Source organism: Megascapheus bottae, chromosome 3 (assembly GCF_031878675.1).
Source record: "Megascapheus bottae isolate mThoBot1 chromosome 3, mThoBot2.hap1, whole genome shotgun sequence".
Lineage (NCBI taxonomy): Eukaryota > Metazoa > Chordata > Mammalia > Rodentia > Geomyidae > Megascapheus > Megascapheus bottae.
In genome coordinates, this window is record NC_143511.1 from 72,841,314 (window position 1) to 72,865,023 (window position 23,710).

Here is a 23,710-nt window from a genome sequence, read left to right on the forward strand (position 1 = left end):
TGCTCTATCTTATAGTCCCACTAAGAAGAGAACAAGGGTTGATTCTCCATCACAAAAGACTGTCTTTTATATTATAAGCATCTTGATGGGTGTATTCTGCTGTGGTTTTTATTTAATTTCATTAATAGCTCTATTTGATCCTTATAAATCCTAATGCTCTAGTGAAATTTTCCACTCTGTTTTTTGAACACATAGCTATTCTAAAGGTTCTGACTAATAAGTAGGGTATCTGAAACATGTACCAATGATTCTGTTTTGTTTTGTTTTTTTGCCAGTCCTGGGGCTTGAACTCAGGGCCTGGGCACTGTTCTTGGACACTTCTGCTCAAGGCTAGTGCTCTGCTAGTTGAGCCACAGCGACACTTCTGAGTATGTGGTACCAAGGAATCAAACCTAGGGCTCGTGCATGCTAGGTGAGCATTCTACCACTAGGCTACCCTCTTGGCCCTCTATTGTCTTTTTGTCCTGGTTTTTATTGAGCTTATGTTTTCTTGACATAATTGGTAATATTTGGTGGAATGCAAGGTATTATTTATGAAAAATTCTGAAGCACTGGTACTAAAGTTCCCAGTAAGAGCTTTTTGGTTTGTTTTTGTTTTTCTGTTTTTTTCTGTCCAGAAGACAATTACTGGAAGTTCATCTTGATCCAACAAGGCTATGCTATAGGCATTAGTAGGACTATTTCAGATTCACTTTTGTTTCCAGTGTATACAGTTGTTAAAGGGTTAAAACTGAAACTGGGATGTTTACAAGGGCTCCTCTTTCCTATTTAATTGCCACAACACCATCAAACAAAGATTTCTACTTTTTTTTTTTTCTAATAGTTGCTTTCTGTTCCATTTCTTGGCTTCTTGCCCCTTTCTTTTTAGATTAGGAATCCACAAGTGCTTTGGAGGAGAATGGCAAAGTGATACTTTTTATTTTGGTGGCACTGACGTTTGAGCTCAGGGCCTCTTGCAGCTTGTTAGGCAAAGGATGTTTCTATCCGTCTCACTGTTTTTTTCTTTATAGTCTTGCAGTTTTTCCTGAACCAGCCTCCAACCAGGATTGTTCTATTGCTGCCTCTCTTCTGGCTTGGATTACAGGTATGGGTGTCACTACTTCCCTTCAGTGACTGACTTTACTGTAATTACATTGTCTAGGATGTTGGCCTAACAAAGGGTTAGCTACCTTAAAAAGACTTGATGTACAAATTTTGGGACTTCAGCCCAATGAGACTGTCCCAAACTCCCAACAAGGAAAAGTGGCTAGGAAATGTAGCCACAGAATGTTTGTGTGTATGTATGTGCATATATACATATATATATACACAAGCATATATGTATACATGCATATATACATATGTATATTCACTTAAAGTTAACTGTGGTAAAAATAAAACTACAAAAATTTGCCTTGCAATCACTTTCTACCTGCTCCCCGCTTGTTACCACTATTCTACTTTGTGTTTCTATCATTTTAAATATGTAGATATCTCATATAAGTGGGATCATCCAGTATGTGTGCTTTTTTTTTTTTTGCCACTGGCTTATTTAGAATAATGTTCCCCAAATTCATGGAAGTTGTAGCATGTGACATTACTATTTTGTGTGTGTGCTGTGTGTCCATATTTGCTCTTGCACTCAAGGCCTGGGGCTTGTGCTTGGCTTTTCCTCTTAAAGCTGGCTCTCCACTACTTGAGCCACATTTCTACTTCTAGCATTTTGGTGGTTAACTGGAGATATTTCTCAAAGACTTTTCTGCCCAATTTGGCTTCAAATCTTGATTGTTAGATCACAGTCTCCCACGCAGCTAGGATAACAGATTACACCCAGCACTTTTTTTTTCTTAAGGCTGGATAATATTCCATTGTTAAGTATATGTAACATATTTATCCATTCATCAGTCAATAGACACTGAGATTGCTTTCACCTCTTTACATATTGTGCATGTACTGGCATATCTTTAAGACCCTGCCTTCAACTCTTTTGGATACATAGTCAGAAGTGAGTCTGCTGGAGAATGATTCATATGATTATTACATTTTTAGTTTTTTGAAGATTCTCCATTTTGTTTTCACAGCAGCTAAACCTTATAATTCCACCAGCAGTGCAGAAGGGTTTCAGTTTCTTCACAGGATCACATCTTTGGAATGTGTGGCAATGAACTGTGTTTGTGAGGGGGTGTTATTTTGTATAGACATTAGTAGGTGAAAACTGTTTATGCAGGTTTTAAAAAATTCGGCCAAGACAAAGGAGACTGTTAATAGCAGAAAGTGTTAAGAATATCATCAAGTCTATAATCCTAGCTACCTAGGAGGCAGAGACCAGGCAATGGTGCTTTGACACTAAAGCTGTCAAAATGTTTGAGACTCCATCTCAGTGGCCATCAGGGAAGTACCATGACTAGATGCAGGGGGGCGTTTGTCATCGTTATGCCCCTTCTGGGCATTAAGCAAAACTTTACTTTGAAAATAACCAATGCAAAAAGGGCTGGAGGAATGGCTCCCTCCCTCCGTCTCTCTCTCTCCCTCTCTGTATATTGTATATCAGCATATATGTAACATATGGATATATCATGTGTATATAGTATAGTATCTATGTACATGCATACACATATACATAATGTACATATATACACATATATACATACATACATATCTGATTCCATGAGACTCTTATCTCCAATTACCCTGCAAGAAGCCAAAACTGGAGCTGTGGCTCAAGTGATAGAGTGCAAATCTTGAGCTTAAAAGCTTAAGGACAGGGCCGGGAGTTTGGCCTAGTGGTAGAGTGCTTGCCTAGCATGCACGAAGACCTAGATTCGATTCCTTGGCACCACATACATAGAAAAAAGCTTGAAGTGGTGCTGTGGCTCAAGGGTAGTATCTTAGTCTTGACAAAAGTCCAAGAACAGTGCACAAGCCCTGAGTTCAAGCCCCACAATTGGCAAAAAAAAAAAAAAAAAGCTTAAGGACAGCTGGAGGCAGTGGCTCACGCCTATAATCCTACTCAGGAGGCTGAGATCTGAGATCAAAGCCAGCCTGGGCACTAGAGTCCGTGAGACTCATCTCCAATTAACCACCAGAAAAACGGAAGTGGCGCTGTGGCTCAAGGGGTAGGGCGGTAGCCTTGAGCTGAAGAGCTCAGGGCCAGCGCCCAGATACAGAGTTCAAGCCCCACAACTGCAAAAAAAAAAAAAAAAAACAAAGCTTAAGGCCAGCGCCCAGGCCTTGAGGTCAAGCCCCAGTACCACCACGAAAATAAAAGAATATGTATTCGTTAAAGGTGCAGCCTCACCTCTGTTGTGCCATGTCGCACAGGATGTCGCATGGGTGTTCCTATGACCCTGGCATGCAGGAGCACTCGTCTGGGCCAGCTTTGGGTTGACTAAAGCAGGGATGGGTGTGTGCTGTTGCAGCTGGCACCTTCACCCGGCCACCTCCACGGAGGTGTTCTGTCACCGCCCCGGGTGTGGAGGGGACTCGGCTCCGTGTGGTATAACAGGTGTCACCTCGCTGGCTGGCGAGAGGACCATGTTGTCTGCTCCCTGGGTATGGGTGCAGGAGTGAGAAGGTCGGAAGCGGCGGGCCGGGGGATACGGCGGGTTCCATACCTGTCGGGGTGGCGGGGTCCCACACCTCCACGGCCCTGCGCGGCGACCGCTGCGCGTATGCGGCACGAAGCCGGGCCGCGCCACCTCCGGGCAGCGCTGCCCGCGAGCCCCGCGCTTGTGGTAGGAGGTGTCGTTACACACTTCCTGTGGGTCTCACAGACCAAAGCGCGTTTCCGGTGCGGGCTGGAGCCCCGGGTCCGAGCCCCCGCCCTGCGCCCGGCCCCGCCCCCCCGCGCCCCGCCCCCTCCCCCTCCGCCCGCCCGCTCGCCCCGCGCGCTTCCAAGCCGAGCGCGCCCAACCCGGGGCGCACGGAGCGGCGCGCGCAGTGGCCGAGCCTGGTTGGCGCTCGCGCCCCCGCCGCCGTCCGCCGGGCCGCGCTGCCTTTCCAGCTCCACTTGCCTTCGGTGCCCGGCCCTCCGGACGCTCGCCGTCCTCCCCGCCCTCCTCCCCCCTGCGTCCCGCCCCGTCCAGCCCTGGCAGACGGGCTCGCACAGGCCGCCCCGCCGCTCGCGTTCCTATGGACAGACGCACAGACACCTGCAGGTGGGTGAGAGCCCGCGCGCGGGGCGGGGACGAGCGCGCAAACGCGGCGGCCCAGGCGGGGACGCCTCTTTGTGTGGGGGCGGTCGCGCCGTGACCCGCCGAACCCTCCTTTTGTTTCTCCTCAGGGGAGCGCGGCGGGAGTGAGGCCCGGGGACCCGCGCGGCCGGACGTCGGCGGAGGGGGGTGGGGAGGGGGCGGGGGAGGCGGAGACCCCCTCCCCCCGGCGCCCCGCGGGCTGCTCTGCGTCGCCCGGGTCCGCGGCCGGGGTCTGTCGGAGGTGGAAAAGGGGGAAGAAAAGACGCGCCTGCTAGTTTTCGAGTCTGAGGTGGTTCTGGGGCTGCGCACGACTTGTTCCCCTCGGCGGCAGGCACCCCGAGGCGCGGCGTGGGGCGTGCGTGGGGGAACGTGCGGCGCCGGACTCCGTATTTATTGTTTCTAACGGAGGGGGAGGAGGGCTTTCTCCCCGAGGCTCTGCGCGCCCCCCACTCCGCCCCCGTCGGAGGCTGCGCACAGTGATTTGTGTGTGTTATCAAATACATCAACAAACGTCGTGTGCGGGGTGGAAGGAGGTTGGGCTGGCCAGAACCACGTTCCTAGTTGCTAAGGCTTACAATCAATCGCTGTTCTTTTAAAGGTTAGATAGTGATGTACAGGGTAAAGATGACATGGCTCTGTGTGTATGCGTGTGTGTTTTAACCGTCATGTATATATTTGTTTTGAAGATTTGGAGTAAAGTTTTAGTTTCTCTCCCACTCACCCATACTACTGCTTTTTAGGATTAGCATTTAAAAAGAAGTGAAGTCCACTGTTAACCTGTGAGTCCCAAGGGGACTGCTTTCATGATGGGGACGCGGGGGTGGGGGGGTGGGGGGGGATATAGCTTTCCATTCAGGGTAGAACCTTTCTTTTGCTAGCTTAAGATATGAAGTCTTTCATTATGTATGAGAAGAACATAGATATTAGAATTGACTCCCCCCTCCCTCCCCCCTTGATTATATTTTTTCTGTCCCCCCCCATCTGCCTATTATGTATTCTATGCATATGACCCAAAGATTGGGTTGTTGTGTATGTTGGAAGTATTGTTTTGAAAATTAGTGTGAGACCATATTTTTTATTTATCGTGTTAACTTTTTAAAAAATGAACAATTGCAAAGTAGAGACATTGAAATAATAAAGCATCTTGAAAACCAGTTTTATAGATTCAGAGTTTTTATGTAGGTCTGAGGTTATAATTTTGTGTTAACCTCTCTCTGCACACTTCTCAAAAGTATTCGTGCCTACCCTGAGAATTTATTAATAAATGTAAACCTGGCATTTACCAGAGAGATTTCTGTTCTTTGCTCTTTTCTTTTTAAGCAGCCTTGAGAAGCACCAAGACAATTACAGGTACAGTTATTTGGAGAAAGTGGAGGTTTTCATTTTTCAGATGTTTTCTTGGTGGAAAAATATTCATGTAGATTTCTACCCAACATAGAAAATCAGAAAAATGTCTAATTTAGTGCATTTATTTAGGCAAACTAAATTTTGTTATTGCAGAAAGTTGTTTAATATACTTAAAATAGGGACTAGGGGAAAAATTGTCCTAGATTGCTTCAGTTACATTAGTATATTATTACTATTTTGTTCTTAGCTTTTATAAAATGCCTGGACTACCTATTTGTACACACTTCACTTGAAACCTAGAGTAGACTTCATGTAAAAATGATAGAGTAACCCCCATGTCATTTGGCCAAATTTTATTAATTCCTTCAGTGACTTTACTTTTAGGTAAATAAATTTAAAGTCTGTGCAAAGGCTCATTGTGTGGCTTTGGTGGGCTTTTGACCTATGTTCCCCTCCCTTTTCCATTATGAAGAGAAAAAATATTGAAATTAAGTTTGGAAAAAAAGAGTTCAAGACCACTCAGAATTCCATCTCTTCATCAGCTAGTCAAAGTACTAAAAAATAAGTTAACAAATTGAATTGCTTGTTTATTCATTTACCAGTCTGACAGTGGTGATAAGATTTAACAAAGAGTCACTATGTAAACTAAACATTTGCACTGTATACCCTGTATTAAGAAATTGCCTTTCAGATCATCACAGGAGTGTCTGTGAGATCTTAAAGGCAGTTCCTAGCTTTTTGTTTGTTTTTGACTGATAAGTAGGGTTTTTCAATTTTGTTTCAGGTTTTCCTAGTGTAATTGACAGTAATATTTTAGTGCAATCAGAAACATTCCAGAGAAGTGTACCGATTTTCAAGTTTTTCCCTTCTAGTAAGCTGATGTTCAGGAAGGCATACATTTTTCTTTTCATTGTTCATGTTTGAATTTTTTGTCATTTTTTACATTGGGACAAAACTGCTACTTTGAGAAAAATTTGAATTTACATGAAATTAGATTTCAAAATACAGATATTTTTGGTAAACACTATGCTGTCTATAGTTGAATTTGGTAGATTTTAAAATGTATAGACTGTCTAGCATTTTGTTGGTTAACATGATATGTCATTAAAGGAAATAAAATGTATACTTAATATTAGTTGAGACCTGTAAATGTTTAGTTTTAGTATCTGTAATATTCATAGAAAGCTGAACGTAATAATTTTAGTCTTATAATAGACCTGTGAGTTTCATGCAGTTTTTTTAGGCCTGGTTGGGAAGCAGTATGACTATGAGGGATGGACAGTGACCTCTTGTTGCAGCTTTTATCATACTGCATTGTTTAAGAACAGCACATGCCTGTGTTGCTTGCTGAAAATGCAGAATTCATTCTTGGATTAATATTCTGGTACCAGATGTATGAGGCTGGCTCTAAAGAAGCTTTCTCCCTTAAATACTGTCAAAAATAGAGAAGCTGAAGATTGGAGAGAAGCCATTTATTTTGAACAGTTTTAGTTTATGACAGTTGTGTTTATAAAGAAACTGGCTCATAATATTTACTTAAGATATCTACATAGTTGCCAAAAGAAGGCCCACAGGTTTCTTTCTTTCTTTCTTTAAAAAAGTTTTCTTAGAGCTTAACTCTTATGTGATACTTCTTGACTTTGCTTCTGATTAGTTGATTTATGGACTTTATTTACCAGCATGATTGGAGAATTCTTTTGCTAGACTGAAATTGCACTCTGCCTGTTCTCCAGTCAGTTTCCTAGGTAACAAATGCACTGCATAGATTCCATAATGAGGACTGTGGTTGGCTAGTTACTGTGTAAATTCTGTTGTTTGGTAAAGCTTAGTCTCAAATTCAAATAAAAGGTCAAGAAATCAAAAGTACTGAAAATGCAAATCTTGGAATTTTACTTTGTATCTAGGGCCAATAGAGTTTAATAGGCTTTTCTGAAGAAAGGCAAATTATACAATAGTATTTAAGTTTGTTTCTCAGACTTAGACAAATAATTGGAGAGTTTTTTTTCACTATTTCATACTGATAATGCTAATGACTCTAGGGTCTGAAAGGATATGTTTCACAGACAAGTTATCACTCTTGGAGATAACATAGAAAGCAAAGGCATGTGGTATGTGTAGGCTCTTACTAATATTTTTATACTGGAAAGGATGACATTACCAGAAGAAAAATTAGCCAGCTACATGTGAAACATAATGCCCAGACATGATGATCCTGGGGCTTGAAATCAGGGATTGGGTACTGTCCCTGAGGCTTTTTCTCTAGGCTAGTATTCTAAGGCTTTAGCCACAGCTCCACTTGCAGCTTTATTTGGTGAATAATTTTAGATAACAGTCTCATAAACTTTGCTTCCAGAGTTGGCTTCAAATTTCTACCTTCAGACCTCAGCCTCCTGAGTAGTTAGTATTACAGGTGTGAGCCTCTAGCTTCCCATTTGTGCAAAACAACTTTAAGAAGACACTAAAATATTTGAGAAACATAAAACTACCATAAAAGGATACTTTTTTTTGGTTAGTCTTTTTTCCTTTCTGATTTGCATGAACTTTAGGTGGCCCAGCATTAGGTAATAGGTTTCGCTTTGGTAGCTGTAGTGTGGATGACAGTAAGTAGTATGTACTGAGGAATTGTTATTGTTATTTGTTTACTTAAAAAAATAAAGAAGGCTGGCCTAGCTACTCAGGAAGCTGAGATCTGAGGATCATGTTTCAAAGCCACCTTAGGCAGAAGAGGACCCAAGAGATTCTTATCTCCAGTTAACCACTCAAAACCAGAAGTGGGGGCCAGGAGTTTGGCCTAGTGATAGAGTGCTTGCCTAGCATGCATGAAGACTAGCATGCACGAAGACCAGGGTTCAGTTATTCAGTACCCATACATAGAAAAAATCTGGAAGTGGTGCTGAGGCTCAAGTGGTAGAGCTCTAGCCTTCAGAAGCCACCCAAGGACAGTGCTCAGGCCCTAAGTTCAAGGCCCAGAATTGGCAAAAAACAAAAACAAAAAAACACCCATAAGTGGTAGAGCACTAGCCTTGAGCTCAAAGAGGCTCAGAGACAGAACCCAAACCAGACCCTGAGTTCAAGCCCCATAACTGACCAAAACCCAAAAAAGAATCTTCAATGAACAAGAATTATACTAACATCTATTATAAATATCTCTTTACTTGATGCCTGACAATATTTTTTTGTTAAATAAACATCAAGGATTCTGCTCATTCAAATGTTAAAAGAAATTTTATATAATATATATATATGTATATACATATATAACTTTTTTATTCTAGAGCATTACCCAAAGGTGCCTCTAATACTTTTCCTTGCTTGACCAGAGATGTTTTATTTTGTTTTATGCTAGTCTTTGGGCTTAAACTCAGGGCCTGGGTGCTGTCCTTGAGCTTGAGCTTCTTTTTTTAAAAAAAATTTATTATTATTATTTTTTGCCAGTCCTGGGCTTGAGCTCAAGGCCTGAGCACTGTCCTTGGACTTTCTCAAGGCTAGAGCTCTACTACTTGAGCCTCAGCACCACTTCTGGCTTTTTTTCTGTGTATGTGGTACCAAGGAATCAAACCCAGGTCTTTGTGCATGCTAGGCAAGCATTCTACCACTAGGTCAAACTCCCAGCCCCTTGAGCTTCTTTTTGCTCAAGATTTCTTGAGCCATACCTCTACTTCTGGTTTTGAACCATGATCCTACATCTCAGCCTCCTCAGTAAAATTATAGGCATGAGCTACTGACATCAGGCAAGACCTTGAATTCCTCATTTATCTTTTTGTTAACTTTCAGACTTGGGACACATATTAGTTGGAATCTCTTTTCCTCAAAACTGACACTACTTTAACCTTTTCTAATTGGAAATATTGTATTCCTTTTTTTTTTTGCCAGTCTTGGGCACTGTCCTTGGGCTTTCTCAAGGCTAACGCTCTACCACTTGAGCCACAGCACCACTTCCAGCTTTTTCTGTGTATGTGATATTTCCAGCTTTTTCTGTGTATGTGATGCCGAGGAATCGAGCCCAGGTCTTCGTGCATGCTAGACAAGCACTTTATCAGTAGGCCAAACTCCTGGCCCCATTTTTTTTCCCCTTACATTTCTCCCTGTAAATATTTAGTATAATCTCTTTGTGTTATCGTTGCATTGTTTTAGATATAATCACCACCTATCAAAAACTTTTCTGTTGTGAGACTTAACATGTCCAGGACAGAATTAAGAATATTTTTGAATTATTACCCAGCTAGAATACTGTCATTCCAGCTTGTCTTTCCATAACAAAATAACACCCACACTTAATGGCTGAGTTCTTCTGAGATCTCCTTGTGTTGGCTTTCCCTTTACTTGTTTGTGCCCCTGTCTCTTATGAGAACATCAAACATTATAAGAAGGATTAGGTGGATTATGACTTCCTTTGCCTTAATTTCCTCTCCTAAAGGCCTCCTCTCCAAAGATAAACATTCTAAGGTGTTGGAGGTTGAACAGATGAATCTAAGGAGGACATAGTTCAACCCATCACATAGCACAGAAAAGGACTTTGCAGCCTTATCAAGAAAGCTTTTGACTAGAAGCACAATCTCACCTGGCAGGGTGCATCCTGGGGAGGACCTTTTGTAGGTAGGTTAGACACATGAAAGGAAATACTTCATTTACTTCTGCCTGGGCCAAATGGCCAATCTATCTACTCATAGCTTTTTTTTTTTTTTTTTTTTTTTTTTTTTTTTTTTTTCCCCCCAGTCCTGGACTTGAGTTCAGGGCCTGAGCACTGTCCTTGGACTTTCTCAAGGCTAGAGCTCTACCACTTGAGCCTCAGCACCACTTCCGGCTTTTTTCTATGTATGTGGTACCGAGGAATCGAACCTGGGTCTTCATGCATGCTAGGCAAGCACTTTAACCACTAGGCAAAACTCCCGGCCTCTACTCATAGCTTTACCTATGTACATCTTTTGCTTTTGTATGTGCAAATCATGGTGACTTTGTCTTCTGAGTTTTTGTATTTTTCACATGTCCAGTGTATGAATTTTGGTTTTTTTTTTTGGTGCCAGTCCTGGGCTTGAGCTCAGGGCCTGAGCCCTGTCCTTGGACTTTCTCAAGGCTAGAGCTCTACCACTTGAGCCTCAGTACCACTTCCGGCTTTTTTCTATGTATGTGGTACTGAGGAATTGAATACAGGTCTTTGTGCATGCTAGGCAAGCACTCTACCACTAGGCCAAACTCCCGTCCACCAAACACTTTTTTTTATTAAAGAATTTATTAACATTGATTTTTACATTATATTTTAAATGACAAGTTTAACAAATAAGTGTTCAAGAAGGGAATCTATTTACAATCACTGGGACTTAGTATTTAGAACTTAATCCTAATTAGGGTAAGGGTTTGTATGTCATAGAAACATATTAATTTATGAAATAAAACATTATGTCTATAGAGTCATAGCAAACACTTTTTTTTTTTTTTGCCAGTCCTGTGCTTGAGCTCAGGGCCTGAGCACTGTCCTTGGACTTTCTCAAGGCTAGAGCTCTACCACTTGAGCCTCAGCACCACTTCTGGCTTTTTTCTATATGTGGTACCAAGGAATCGAACCTGGGTCTTCATGCATGCTAGGCAAGCACTTTAACCACTAGGCCAAACTCCCGGCCCACACTTTTTTTTTTTAAAGAATAAAATTGTGAATAACTCTGATTGAATGCTTGCTTGGTGTACATAGGGCCCTGTGTTGATGAATGCATGAATGGATGAATGAGAAATAGTCTGTAAAAATAATATTTCAGTGATATAATAGATAAAAATTGGTATCTTTACCTTGATTTATTTTCATGATTTGCAAAAACTAATAATAGAGGGCTGACCTTGAGTTCAAGCCCTGGTGTGTGTGTGCACACATACACAAATTATAGAAGAGGATTAATTTTTTAGCCTACTTGGTAATTAAACACAAAGTACTCTGGCAATATAAACCTGCTTGTTTGCCAAGACAAGGTTTGACTAGCTAGTCCCCACTGCCCATCCACGTTGTAACCCTCTTGCCTTAGTCTCCTGAGTGGTAAGAATCAGAAACTTTTAGAGCCATATCAAAATAGCATAATTTAAAATGAACTCACACCTATTGCTGATCAAGGGGAAGAAGCTAGGGAGAAAACTGTTCTCTATGTATTGCTGATAGGATTATGGTATTCTTTTCTTTTGAAATTGGTAATCCTGTAATCCTAGCTACACAAGAGGCCAAGATCTGAGAGTTGCTAGTCAGTCCAGGCAGTAAAGTCTTGCCCCCAAGTAACTACCTAAAAGATGAAATTGGAGGTATAGCTCAAGTGGTAGAACACCCTTGCTCCCCTCCCCCCAAAAAGCTGAGTAATAGTGCCCCGACTCTGAGTGAAAGCCCCTTTTGCCAGTATCACCCCCCCCAACTGTATCTATGTGTAAGCTGATTTTTGCTCTACGTGAATATCACTCAGGTGAATAAGCAGGACATTGTGAGTACTCTGCAACTATATGTGTTCACCTTTGTAGAAGGTACTGTCTGCTTGGCCAAGTTGAATCAATTTATACTCCCACCAGCATGACTAAGTGTCCTAGTTCTTTTGAAAAGCAATTTGAAAGAATGTTTCAAGAACCTTAAGTATATTTGTAACAATTTATCCAGCAGTTCTCCTAATGGGAAAAAAAAAAAAAACATACAGTGGAGCAAGTTAAACTTGGCTTGCTGAGGCCTGAAGCTGTTCATCTCATTGTCTGTGGTTATTTCTACTACCTGACCCTTTAAAGTAAAAGTTTGCTGATCTCTTTATTAAAACATTATTTATAACAGGAAAAGATTGTTTTATTGTTTTGTTTTTGTGCTGGTATTAGGGCTTGAACTCAGGACCAGGATGCTCTTGATTAGCTTTTAGAAATCAAGCACCTTTAGATCCTCCCCAAGTTGATTGTAACTCCAGCATTGTCCAGAGCTATTTTGCTCAAAGCTAGTGCTGTGAAACTTGGGCCACAACTCCACTTCCAGCCCTTTTTAAACTTTTTTAATTTTTGGTTGTTCTTGTTATTGGTTAGAGATAAGAGTCTCACGAACTTTGCTGTCTGTACTGGCTTTGAACTGCAATCCTTAGACTTCAGCCTCTTGAGTAGTGAGGATTACAAATGTGATTACAAGTGCCACCAGCACTTGGAAGATAAATTTTAATTTTTTTGCAGTCATAGAGGAGATGTATTTGCTGGATATCAGGAAAAAGAAAAAGAAATTGAGTTCAACAAGACCTTGCATTGTATAGTATATAAAGTATGTGTGCCTCTACTTTGACTTAGAGGGTAACTCCAGTAGTTTGTATCTGGGCAGCTCTTGGAAAGGGTGCCTCTTTACTAAAGCAGGCAAGACCTTTTCTTTGCATCTAGGTCAGGGCAGTAAAGAGAGATTCACAAGACAGGCATAGTGGTACATGCCTGTAATCTCAGCACTAGCAAGGCAGAGGCAGGAGGACTAGGAGCTCTGGGACAATCAATGATACAAGGTGAAGACCCTGCCTCAAAACCTAAACAGGAAGACAGGTACACAATGGTTAAGGATTATTCATCCAGTTGAAAATGTAATTCCATCTTTTGGAAGTGTGCCTCTAAAATTCTGGTATTTGAGTGTTCCCTACCCTCAGAATCTGAAGATCACCGAACTCATAATGAAAATAACTAAGCATGAACAAATTTTGTATTGTAATATATAGAGGGATTACAGTTATATTCACCAGAAAGAGGTTATATTATTTCTCACACATTGATACCCCTTCTCATGTTTTTGTTCCCATTTCCCTCCCTCCACCTCTTCTCAATCATCTTGTTTTCCCCCTTCCCTTTCCTATTTCAAATAAACAAATAAATGTATATACAATATTACCAGATAACAAAGTCAGATACTGTAACTATGTAAGATTAACCAAAGAGCATGAAACAATTTTAAAAATTAAAAGTAAATAATTTTTAAGTAAGGTTTGACGAATCATGAAGTTTGGAAAAAATGAAATTACAGACTAGCATGACAGTTGGTGGAAACAAATGTTTGGTTATGTTTCTTTGTAGTTAAGGATAATCTTATACTTGTGTGTCTCTAAATGCATTTTATATTGTTTATTTGGGGATTGCATGGAATTCGATTACTTTTTACTGGGAAAAATTCTGAAGTCTTTTTCTTTTTTCTCTTTTTGATTATGGGGCTTGAACTCAAGGCCTGGGTACTGTCCCGGCACTCTCTTGCTCTTTTGCTCAAGGCTAATGCTCTACCACTTTGAGCCACAGATCCACTTCTGATTTTGGAGTGGTTGTTTGAGATAAAAGTCTCACAGCACCTCCTCTGCCTAGACTGGCTTCGAACTGTGATCCTCAGATCTCGGCATTATGAGTAGCTAGGATTATAGGTGTGAGGCATTGATTGGTGCCTGGCAATTTTATTTTCTTTAGTATTAACTTCAGAAATAATTGCTGTGCTAGTTACCTTTTCACTACTATGACAAAACACCTAAAGGGGGAAAATTTATTTTGGCTCACAGCATGATCAGCTGGCTCTATCATTTCTGGGTCCTTCATGAGACAACATCATTATGGAAGGGTGTGATGAAGCAGATCTGCTTACTTCAAGGCAGCAGGAAGCAGAGAGAGTCAAGTAAGCAGGGTGAGTGAGCAGGGCCAAGTACTAACTAGGCTCTTTAAAGATACACTGCAGTGACCCATCCCTTCAGTCCTTACTGCCTGTAAATAATGCCAGGAAATGATGGCTCTTGAAGAGTTAATCCACTGGTGAGATTAGAGTCCTCAGGCTCCAAGTCTCTTCCCAAGCCCATCACCTAGTAAGTAAGTCTTTAACAAGGAGGTGAGCTTGTTGGAAAGACTATATCCAAGCCACAATCTTTTGCTCAACTTACTTTTTAAAAATATACCTGAATAAATGTAAATTAAGTCTACCTATTCCAACCACATTAGCTCCATAAGAAAGGTAAAGTGTATGTTTAAATGATACAAGCACTTTACCACTAGTAAACCACCTGGCTCCTGGCCAGTTTTTTTTTTTTTGTTTGTTGTTGTTTTTTTTTGCCAGTCCTGAGGCTTGAACTCAGGGGCTGGATACTGTCCTTGAGCTTTCTTCAAGGCTAGTGCTCTACCACTTCAGCCACTTCTGGCTTTTTTCATGTATGTAATATTGAGGAATAGAACCCAGGGCTTCATTGCATGCTAGGCAAGCACTCTACTACTAGGCCACACTCCTGGCCTGTGTGCTTAAACTAGAAGTGTGGTGGATTTAGTAGGTTTCTCACAGGTCCCATGTACTTAATACACTCAGTTGTGGTATTTAACTGAACCTAAAGATAATTTGAAATTTTCTTAATCTGTTATAATAGGTCTTGAGAAGTTGTTTTTTTTTTTTTTTGTTTTTTTTTTTTTGCCAGTCCTGGGCTTGAGCTCAGGGCCTGAGCACTGTCCTTGGACTTTCTCAAGGCTAGAGCTCTACCACTTGAGCCTCAGCACCACTTCCGGCTTTTTTCTATGTATGTGGTACCGAGGAATCGAACCCGGGTCTTCATGCATGCTAGGCAAGCACTTTAACCACTAGGCCAAACTCCCGGCCATCTTGAGAAGTTTTTAAAAGTTTTTTTTTTTCAAGTGCAATTTAGTAACTGTGATTTAGGATTTATTAGAATCATTGGGGAGTAGAAGGAAGGAAGTCATACATTAATAAAGATCCTCATTAAAAACAAAACTTATTTAGCTTTGCTTTTCCACCTCATTGCTGATAAACCAGGTTCTGATTGAAAGAGTGGCACATGGCTTGGGTTTACCCCAAAACTCCTTTGCCAGTTAATCTTTTTAGGAATCAGGCTGATAACAATGTATAAACATAAGCATCTTCTGGGGGATATATACAATCACACGTTTTAAGAAACGACTAATTGAATATTTTAATTTGATTCTTGTGAATGGAAATTTTTGTTTGTTATAAAAGTGTAGTATTGGGCTGGGAGTATGACCTAGCAGTAGAGTGCTTGCCTAGCATGCATGAAGCCCTGGGTTTGATTCCTCAGTACCAAATACATAGAAACAGCCAGAAATGGAGCAGTGACTCAAGTGGTAGAGTGCTAGACTTGAGAAAGCCCAAGGTTAGTACTCAGGCCCTGAGTTAAGCCCCAGGACTGGCCCCTCCACCCCCAAAAAAGTGCAGTCTTAACACGAAGGGAATCAGATACCTACTAGGAGAGCAGTCATACATCTGTCAACTATAAGATTAAAAAAAAATCTGGGCTGGGAGTTTGGCCTAATGGTAGAGTGCTTGCCTAGCATGCACAAAGACCAGGGTTCGATTCCTCGGTACCACATACATAGAAAAAAGCCGGAAATGGTGCTGAGGCTCAAATGGTAGAGCTCTAGCCTTGAGAAAGTCTAAGAACAGTGCTCAGGCCCTGAGCTCAAGCCAAGGATTGACAAAAAAAAAAAAAAAAAAATGTGAGCCTGAGGTACTGTACTTTTTAGCTATTGGCTGTTGACTCTTTTTTTTTGCCAGTCCTGGGCTTGAGCTCAGGGCCTGAGCACTGTCCTTGGACTTTCTCAAGGCTAGAGCTCTACCACTTGAGCCTCAGCACCACTTCCGGCTTTTTTCTATGTATGTGGTACCGAGGAATCGAACCCGGGTCTTCATGCATGCTAGGCAAGCACTTTAACCACTAGGCCAAACTCCCGGCCCCGGCTGTTGAGTCTTTAATTTTTTCATGGGACTCTACTCTGTCCTTTGTGATACCCTTTTGAGAATTAAAATAGCGTCTTTGATGCCAGAAAATACACATAAGCATACATGACATCCAATTTTTTAAAATAAATTAAAAAAACACATAGACTTCTCTAATGTATCATATTGGTATTTGTTCTTACATTTAAGCATATGGCTTTCTTATGTTTAAGAAAGGTGAGGTTTGAGGTAACAATTAGGAAAGTGAGCTGGGCTGAAAAAATTACTCTTTTGAGGGAAGAGAAATTAACACTCCCCCCCATCAAAAATGAATTTAATTTTTTTCTGATAAATCTGCTAGGAGCATGCATGTGTTTAAATCATTCTTCTGCACTCACTGTAAGTTACAAAAAATACAGTGTCTCACTACTGGTATACTCACAAAGGCAGTCTAGCAAGGAAAAATTAAAAAGCTTAAAGTCTCATTCTCATTTCTGAGGAAATAAAGAGGGAGAATTCATTATGTCAAGCGTTACAAATAAACATCTATTAAATGTAGCCACATATGATGATGGCATATTGTTGGAACACCCCAAGAAAGATAATTTGCATGGAAGATGATTATTCAGCAGGGCTTTAATTTACAGGAAACATTCTACTGTCTAATTGAGCCCTTTTACATATACTGTTTTGCTTCAATAGATTGCATTTGCTGCCTGCATATGTACAATGCCATGGGGGTAGTTAAAATCCTATTCAGCCTAGCTCGAAGGTGCAACAACAGATGAAAGTCATGTCATAAAAGTATACATTATTAAACATCTCAGGATTGGTTTTGAAATCAGGATTGGTTTTCTGTTGGCTGGTTTATACTATAAAGCTGATTGTTCTCATTATATATATATATATATAGAGAGAGAGAGAGAGACATATATATATATACATATATATATATATATATATAGGTGTGTGTGTGTGATTATTTGACCCTGTTGGCCACTAGTTAAGCTATATGGATCAATTAAATCTTTTTTTCTTAACTTTTATAGGTCATCTATCTATATTATACTTCTGTGAAATGAGCAAGGGTTTGCATTTATATCATTACAAAAATTGGTCATAATAAAATGATTTGATGCCAAAATAAATATTTTTAATGAACAGCTGACTTGTGATTAAATACCTATGTGATTAAAAAATTGAACAGTATGGTGGGAGTGCAAACTTGTTCAACCACTATGGAAAGCAGTATGGCAGTTCCTCAAAAGACTAAACATAGAGCTCCCCTATGACCAAGCAATTCCACTACTAGGCATTTACCCAATTGTCCAGAAACAAGGACAGACTAAATCCACTAGCACAACGATGTTCATTGCAGCACTATTTACCATAGCAGAGATATGGAACCAACCCAGATGTCCTCAGTTGAGTGGATCAACAAGATGTGGTATTTATACACAATGGAATTCTATGCTGCTGTCAGAAAGAATGACATCGCCCCATTTGTAAGGAAATGGAAAGATTTAGAAAAAATCATATTAAGTGAAGTAAGCCAGACTCAAAGGAACATAGGCCCAATGGTTTCCATCATTTGTCATAATCAGTAGAAACCTTGGGCTCTCCTAGCAGAGATTTACAATAGAACAAAATCTAGAGACATTAGGCCAAATAGTATGACAAGGAAACAAAAGCCATATGATGAGTGATTGTTGTTCTTAATGTACTATGTTATCTCTCATCTCTTTTGCCATCCCTTGGTTATCTCATATTGTTACAATATTTCACATTGTTATCTGATATATTTTATATGTGCTTAATTGGTTATCTGAAATTAGATAGGGAAGGGGGGAAAATCAAGATCAGCGGGGGGAGGGTGGGAGGGAAATAGGGACCATGTCACGAGAAAGGCTATCAATGTTTGTGAAGTTATGCACCTTCTATCTGGTGAATATAATGTAACCCTTCTATTAACCACAATAAAAATATTAAAAACGTAAAAAAATTGAACAGTAATATAGATAAAAGAAAATGTATTAGCCAGGCACTGATGGCTTATGCCCACAATCTTAGCTAATCATGAGACTGAGCTGAAGACCACAGTTCAAAGACAGCCCAGGTAGGAAAGCTTGTGAGATGTGAGACTTTTTTTGGGGGGGGGGCAGGGGTATTGAACTTAGGGCCTGGACACAGTCTCTAAGCTATTTTGCTCAAAGCTAGCATTTACCATTTGAGCCACAGCTTCACTTCCAGTTTTTGGTGGTTAATAGTAGATAAGAATCTCATGGACTGGGCTGGCTTTGAATTGTAGTCATCAAATCTCACTCTCCTAAGTAGCTAGGATTACAGGCATAAGCCACCTGCACCTGTCTTGAGTGACTCTCAATTCCAATTAACCACCAAATAGCAGGAAATTGAATTCTGGCTCAAGCTAATAGAGTACTAACCTTTAGCAAAAAAGCTCAGGGACAGTGCCCAGGATCTGAGTTCAGGCCCCAGGACTGGCATAAAAAAGCAAAGGAAAAAAGTGCCTTCTCTGTCAAAAGAATATTGTGTGGCAAAGGTTTATCATAGGGAACAGGTTTTGGATGAATTTTCTATTCTTGAGATATTTAAAATAACCTAGGTTGTAAGAAGCTAGTAGCCAGGCTCATTACAAAAGGGAAACCGTGAAGATACATGTCTATAACAAACCATTGATGCTCTTGCAGGGTAAATCAGAGAAAGATGGAGATGTCGTACTACAGTTGTTCTGAAGGTCTCATCTTTTAAGATCAGACAAGAAAAGGGGACATAGATATATTAAAGGAAGCCATTTGCGGAAAAGGTGATGGAGGGAAAGAACAACCTGAGAATAAGATAAAAATGTAGAATGGAGGGAGAGGAAGTTGTAACTTTTTCTATAGGAGTTCTTCATAGTTTTGGTGAGTTAATGTTTTCTACCAAAAGTGGAGGGGCTGAGGATAAAATTATCAACTAGGAATAATGGAGAGAAGGGCTTTTGGAACAGTTGTTGTCATGAAGCATTACTTGGAATAGCAAGAGCTGAACTGAGGGTAATTAATCTGGACTAAGCCAACAGAGATTAGTGCATCTAGATTAGAATCACCTTGCTCCTCCCTCTTCTAACCAGTCTTATCAGAGTTCCTTCTTCCATAATTATGACCATATTTGCCTTCTTTCCCCCTTATGACTCACCAGCCTCCTCCTGTTACCCACATCCCAGTCTAGATTTCGTTCCTTTGTTACCCTGTCGGTTAATTGTTCAAAGTGATTTCACTAGAGTACTCCATACTTTCTTTTCTTTTCTTTTTGCCAGTGCTGGGGCTTGAACTCAGGGCCTGAGTACTGTCCTTGGGCATACTCAAGGCCAGTGCTCTATCACTTTGAGCCACAGCACCACTTCTGGCTTTTTCTGTGTATGTGGCACCAAGGTATTGAACCTAGGGCTTTGTGCATGCTAGGCCACATTCCTGGCCCAAGACCTCCAGTCTCAGTCTCTCTCCCTCTCTCCTCTCCCTCTCCCTCTCTCCTGTCCTTCTCTCCCCTCTCTCCTCTCCCTCTCTCTCTCTCCTCTCCCTCTCTCTCTCTCCTCTCCCTCTCTCTCTCTCTTCTCCCTCTCTCTCTCTCCCTCTCTCTCCTCTCCCTTTCTCTCTCTCCTCTCTCCTCTCTCCTCTCTCCTCTCTCTCCTCTCTCTCCTCTCTCCTCTCTCTCTCCTCTCTCTCCTCTCCCTTCTCCCCCTCCTCTCCCTTCTCCCTTCTCTTCTCCCTTCTCTCCCCTCCCTCTCCCCTCTCTCTCTTTCTCCTTCCCTCTCCCTCTCCTCTCCTGTCTCTCCCCTCTCCCTTCTCTCTCTCCCCTCTCCCCTCTCCCTCCTCTCCTCTCCCACCTCTCCTCTCCCCTCCCCTCTCCCCTCTCTCTTTTCTCCTGTCTCTCTTCTCTCTCCTTTCTCCTCCCCTCTCTCCTCTCCCCCCTCCTCTCCTCTCCCTGTCTCTTCTCCTCTCTCCCTCTCTCTCCTCTCTCCTTCCCTCCTCTCCCTCTCTTCTCTCTCTCTCTCCTCTCCCTTCTCCCCCTCCTCTCCCTTCTCCCTTCTCCTCTCCCTTCTCTCCCCTCCCTCTCCCCCTCTCTCTCTTTCTCCTTCCCTCTCCCTCTCCTCTCCTGTCTCTCCCCTCTCCCTCTCCTCTCCTGTATCTCCCCTCTCCCCTCTCTCTCTCCCCTCTCCCCTCTCCCTCCTCTCCTCTCCCACCTCTCCTCTCCCCTCCCCTCTCCTCTCTCTCTTTTCTCCTGTCTCTCTTCTCTCTCCTTTCTCCTCCCCTCTCTCCTCTCTCCCCCCCCTCCTCTCCTCTCCCTGTCTCTTCTCCTCTCTCCCTCTCTCTCCTCTCTCCCTCCCTCCTCTCCTCTCTCTCTCTCTCCTCTCCCCTTTCTCTCTCTCTCTCTCCTCTCCCTCTCCCACCTCTCCTCTCCCCTCCCCTCTCCCTCTTTTCTCCTCTCTCTCTTCTCCTTTCTCCTCTCTCCTATCTCCTCCCCTCTCTCCTCTCCTCTCCCGGTCTCTTCTCCTCTCTCTCCCTCCTCTCTCTCCTCTCCCTCTCCCTGTCTCTTCTCCTCTCTCTCCCTCTCCCTCTCCCTGTCTCTTCTCCTCTCTCCCTCTCCCTGTCTCTTCTCCTCCCTCTCCCTCTCCCTCTCCCTGTCTCTTCTCCTCTCTTTCCCTCTCCCTCTCCCTGTCTCTTCTCCTCTCTCTCCCTCTCCCTGTCTCTTCTCCTCCCTCTCCCTGTCTCTTCTCCTCCCTCTCCCTCTCCCTGTCTCTTCTCCTCTCTCTCCCTCTCCCTCTCCCTCTCCCTCTCCCTCTCCCTCTCTCCTCTCCCTCTCCCCCTCCCTCTCCCTGTCTCTTCTCTCTCTCCCTCCTCTCTCTCCTCTCCCTCTCCTCTCTCCCCTCCCCTCTCCTCTCCCCCCTCCCCCTCCCCCTCTCCTCTCTCGTCATGGGGCTTGAATTGTGGGCACTGTCATTGAGCTCTTACTATCACTCTACCACTTTGAGCCACAGCACCACTTCCCACACTTTCAAATATCATGTTTTAGCTACATCAATTGTGTGTATATGTGTGTATTAAACTCCTTGTATGTTGTAATTGTAAGGCATTGTTTGAAGTAATAAGCCATGAAACCTAGGTCATATTGAGAAAGAAATGGAGACAGTGATAGTGAAGAAATGTGATAGTGAAAAGAATAGCGAAAGAATTTCTGATATACTTTTGATTGACTCAAAATTCCTGATATTTCTCCCTTTATCATGTTTATTGACTATAAAATTGTATATTAGAAGTAACTGTTTATTGATGGATTTTTTAAATTTTCATTTTATTATTTTTTAGTTGCACAAAGGAGTTTCCATTTAACACAGCCATTTCTGAATATTAATTAATTTCAGCCCTTTCACCATTTTAATGATTCCTCCCAACTCAGCCCTTCAATTGTTTTTCTTGATTTTGTAGGATATATTTCTTAATTCCTTTTTCTTTCTTTTTGTCAGTTGTGGGGCTAATGCCCCTGAGCACTTCAGCTCAAGACCATCACGCTACCACTTTAGCCACAGAGCCACTTCCGGTTTTGATGGTTCATTGGAGGTAAGAGCCTCATGAACTTTTGTGCCTGGGCTGGCTTTGAACTGTGATCTTCAGATCTCACTGATGAATTTTTTAAATTACATTTTTATTATCTTTAAGTAGTTGTGCAAAAGGTTACTGTTCAATAAATGTTGATCCATAATTATCTCCTTTACCTTGCCCAGTGTCACCTCAGAATAATTTTGAGTCAAAAAGATTTTGTTGTTTTCAGTCTTTTATTTATTTTATTTTTATATGTAGCTCTGGCTACCTTTAACTCGGTTCTTCTCCCTTAGCCTTCCAAATTACAGGCTTGTATCATCATATCCAGTTGAAAAGTTTTGAGTCTTTCATTTTTAACTGGCCTTTGATAAGGCATTTAACCTCTTCGAATCTGTTTTGGTGTCTCTTCAATGAAACTAAAAGTACGTAACAGTTAAGCCTTATAGTTTTTCAAAACAGGAAATACAAGTGTATGGAAATATTTTGTGAAATAATAAATCTTGTCTCCTAGTTTATGCTCTTACTGTTCTCCATATTACTTTGCTCTCCCTTTATATCTTACATTTCATTTGTGTGATACAAAGAACCTTGCCTTATGGCTATGAAAAAATATGAATCTTATAGAAGAGTAGGAAAAAAGTATTCATGACTGTTGGAAATTATTTATTTTATGATAAAATAGTCTTAAAAATACATTAGACTGCCGGCTCCTAGCTCATTCACTCCTGTAATCCTAGCTATTTAGGAGGCTGAGATCTGAAGATCAAGGTTCAGCCCAGGCACAAAAGAACCTGAGACTCTTTTCTCCAATTAACCTCTAGAAAATGGGAAGTAGGACTTGGCTCTAGGGTAGGGTGGTAACCTTGAGCTGAAGAGCTCAGGGACAGCGCCCAGGTGAGTTCAAGCCCCATGAACCACCAAAAAAAAAAAAAAAATAGACTGGCTGTAGTGGCTCATGCCTATAATCCTAGCTACTCAGGTGGCTGAGATCTGAGGATCGTGGTTCACCCAGCCTTGGCACTAAAGAATGAGACTCTTCTCTCACTAGAAAATGGGAAGTGGTGTTGTGGCTCAAGGGGCAGAACAGTAACTTTGAGCTGAAGAGCTCAGGGACAGTGCCCAAGCCCAGAGTTCAAGCCCCATGACCTAGAAGGGGAGGTGGGGAATACATTAGACTTCACAAACCAAGATAAAGTGACTGGGAACAGAGTTATCATTTTACCTTTAATACAGTTCTCTGGAGAAACAAAAACAATAGGATATGTGTGTAAAGGTAAGGTGATTTGAGGTGATTTTGTTTTATTTCTATGTTTATGCCGGGACTTGAACTCAGCGCCTCCTGCTCTTTGTTAGCTTTGTCACTCAAGGCTGGCACTCTACTACTTAAGCTGTATCTCCAGTTCTAGTTTTGCTGGGTAGTTGGAGATAAGAGTCTCTCAAATTTATATGTCCAGATTAACTTTAATCAGAGATTTTCAGATCTCAGCCTCCCAAGTAGCTAGGATTATAGGCATGTGCCACTAACACCTGGCTTAAGAGGATTATTTATTATTATTATTATTATTTTGCTAGTCCTGGGCCTTGAACTCAGGGCCTGAGCACTGTCCTTGGGCTTTCTCAAGTCTAGAGCTCTACCACCTGAGCCTCAGCAGCACTTCTGGCTTTTTTCTATGTATGTGGTAACCGAAGAATCGAACTCTGGTCTTTGTGCACGCTAGGCAAGCACTCTACCACTAGGCCACCTCCTGGCCATTAAGAGGTTTATTATTATAAATGATAAATTTCTTACTATAAATAATTTTTTTTGCCAGTCCTGGGGCTTGAATTCAGGGCATGGGCACTGTCATTGGACATCTCTTGCTCAAGGCTGATGGTCTGCTACTTGAGCTACAGTGCTACTTCTGGCTTTTCCTGTTTATGTG

The 23,710-nt window shown here is 41.8% G+C and overlaps 1 protein-coding gene across 1 annotated transcript in view; it reads left to right on the forward strand.

Annotated features, from left to right (window-relative positions):
- The first annotated feature begins 689 nt into the window (after positions 1-689).
- The window catches only part of Kiaa1958 (KIAA1958 ortholog), a 94,617-nt gene continuing 71,596 nt past the window's right edge, over positions 690-23,710 (forward strand). The window contains exon 1 of the mRNA XM_090329180.1: positions 690-1,084. The gene's annotated coding sequence lies outside the window, so the exon portion shown is untranslated. The remainder of the gene's footprint in view (positions 1,085-23,710) is intronic.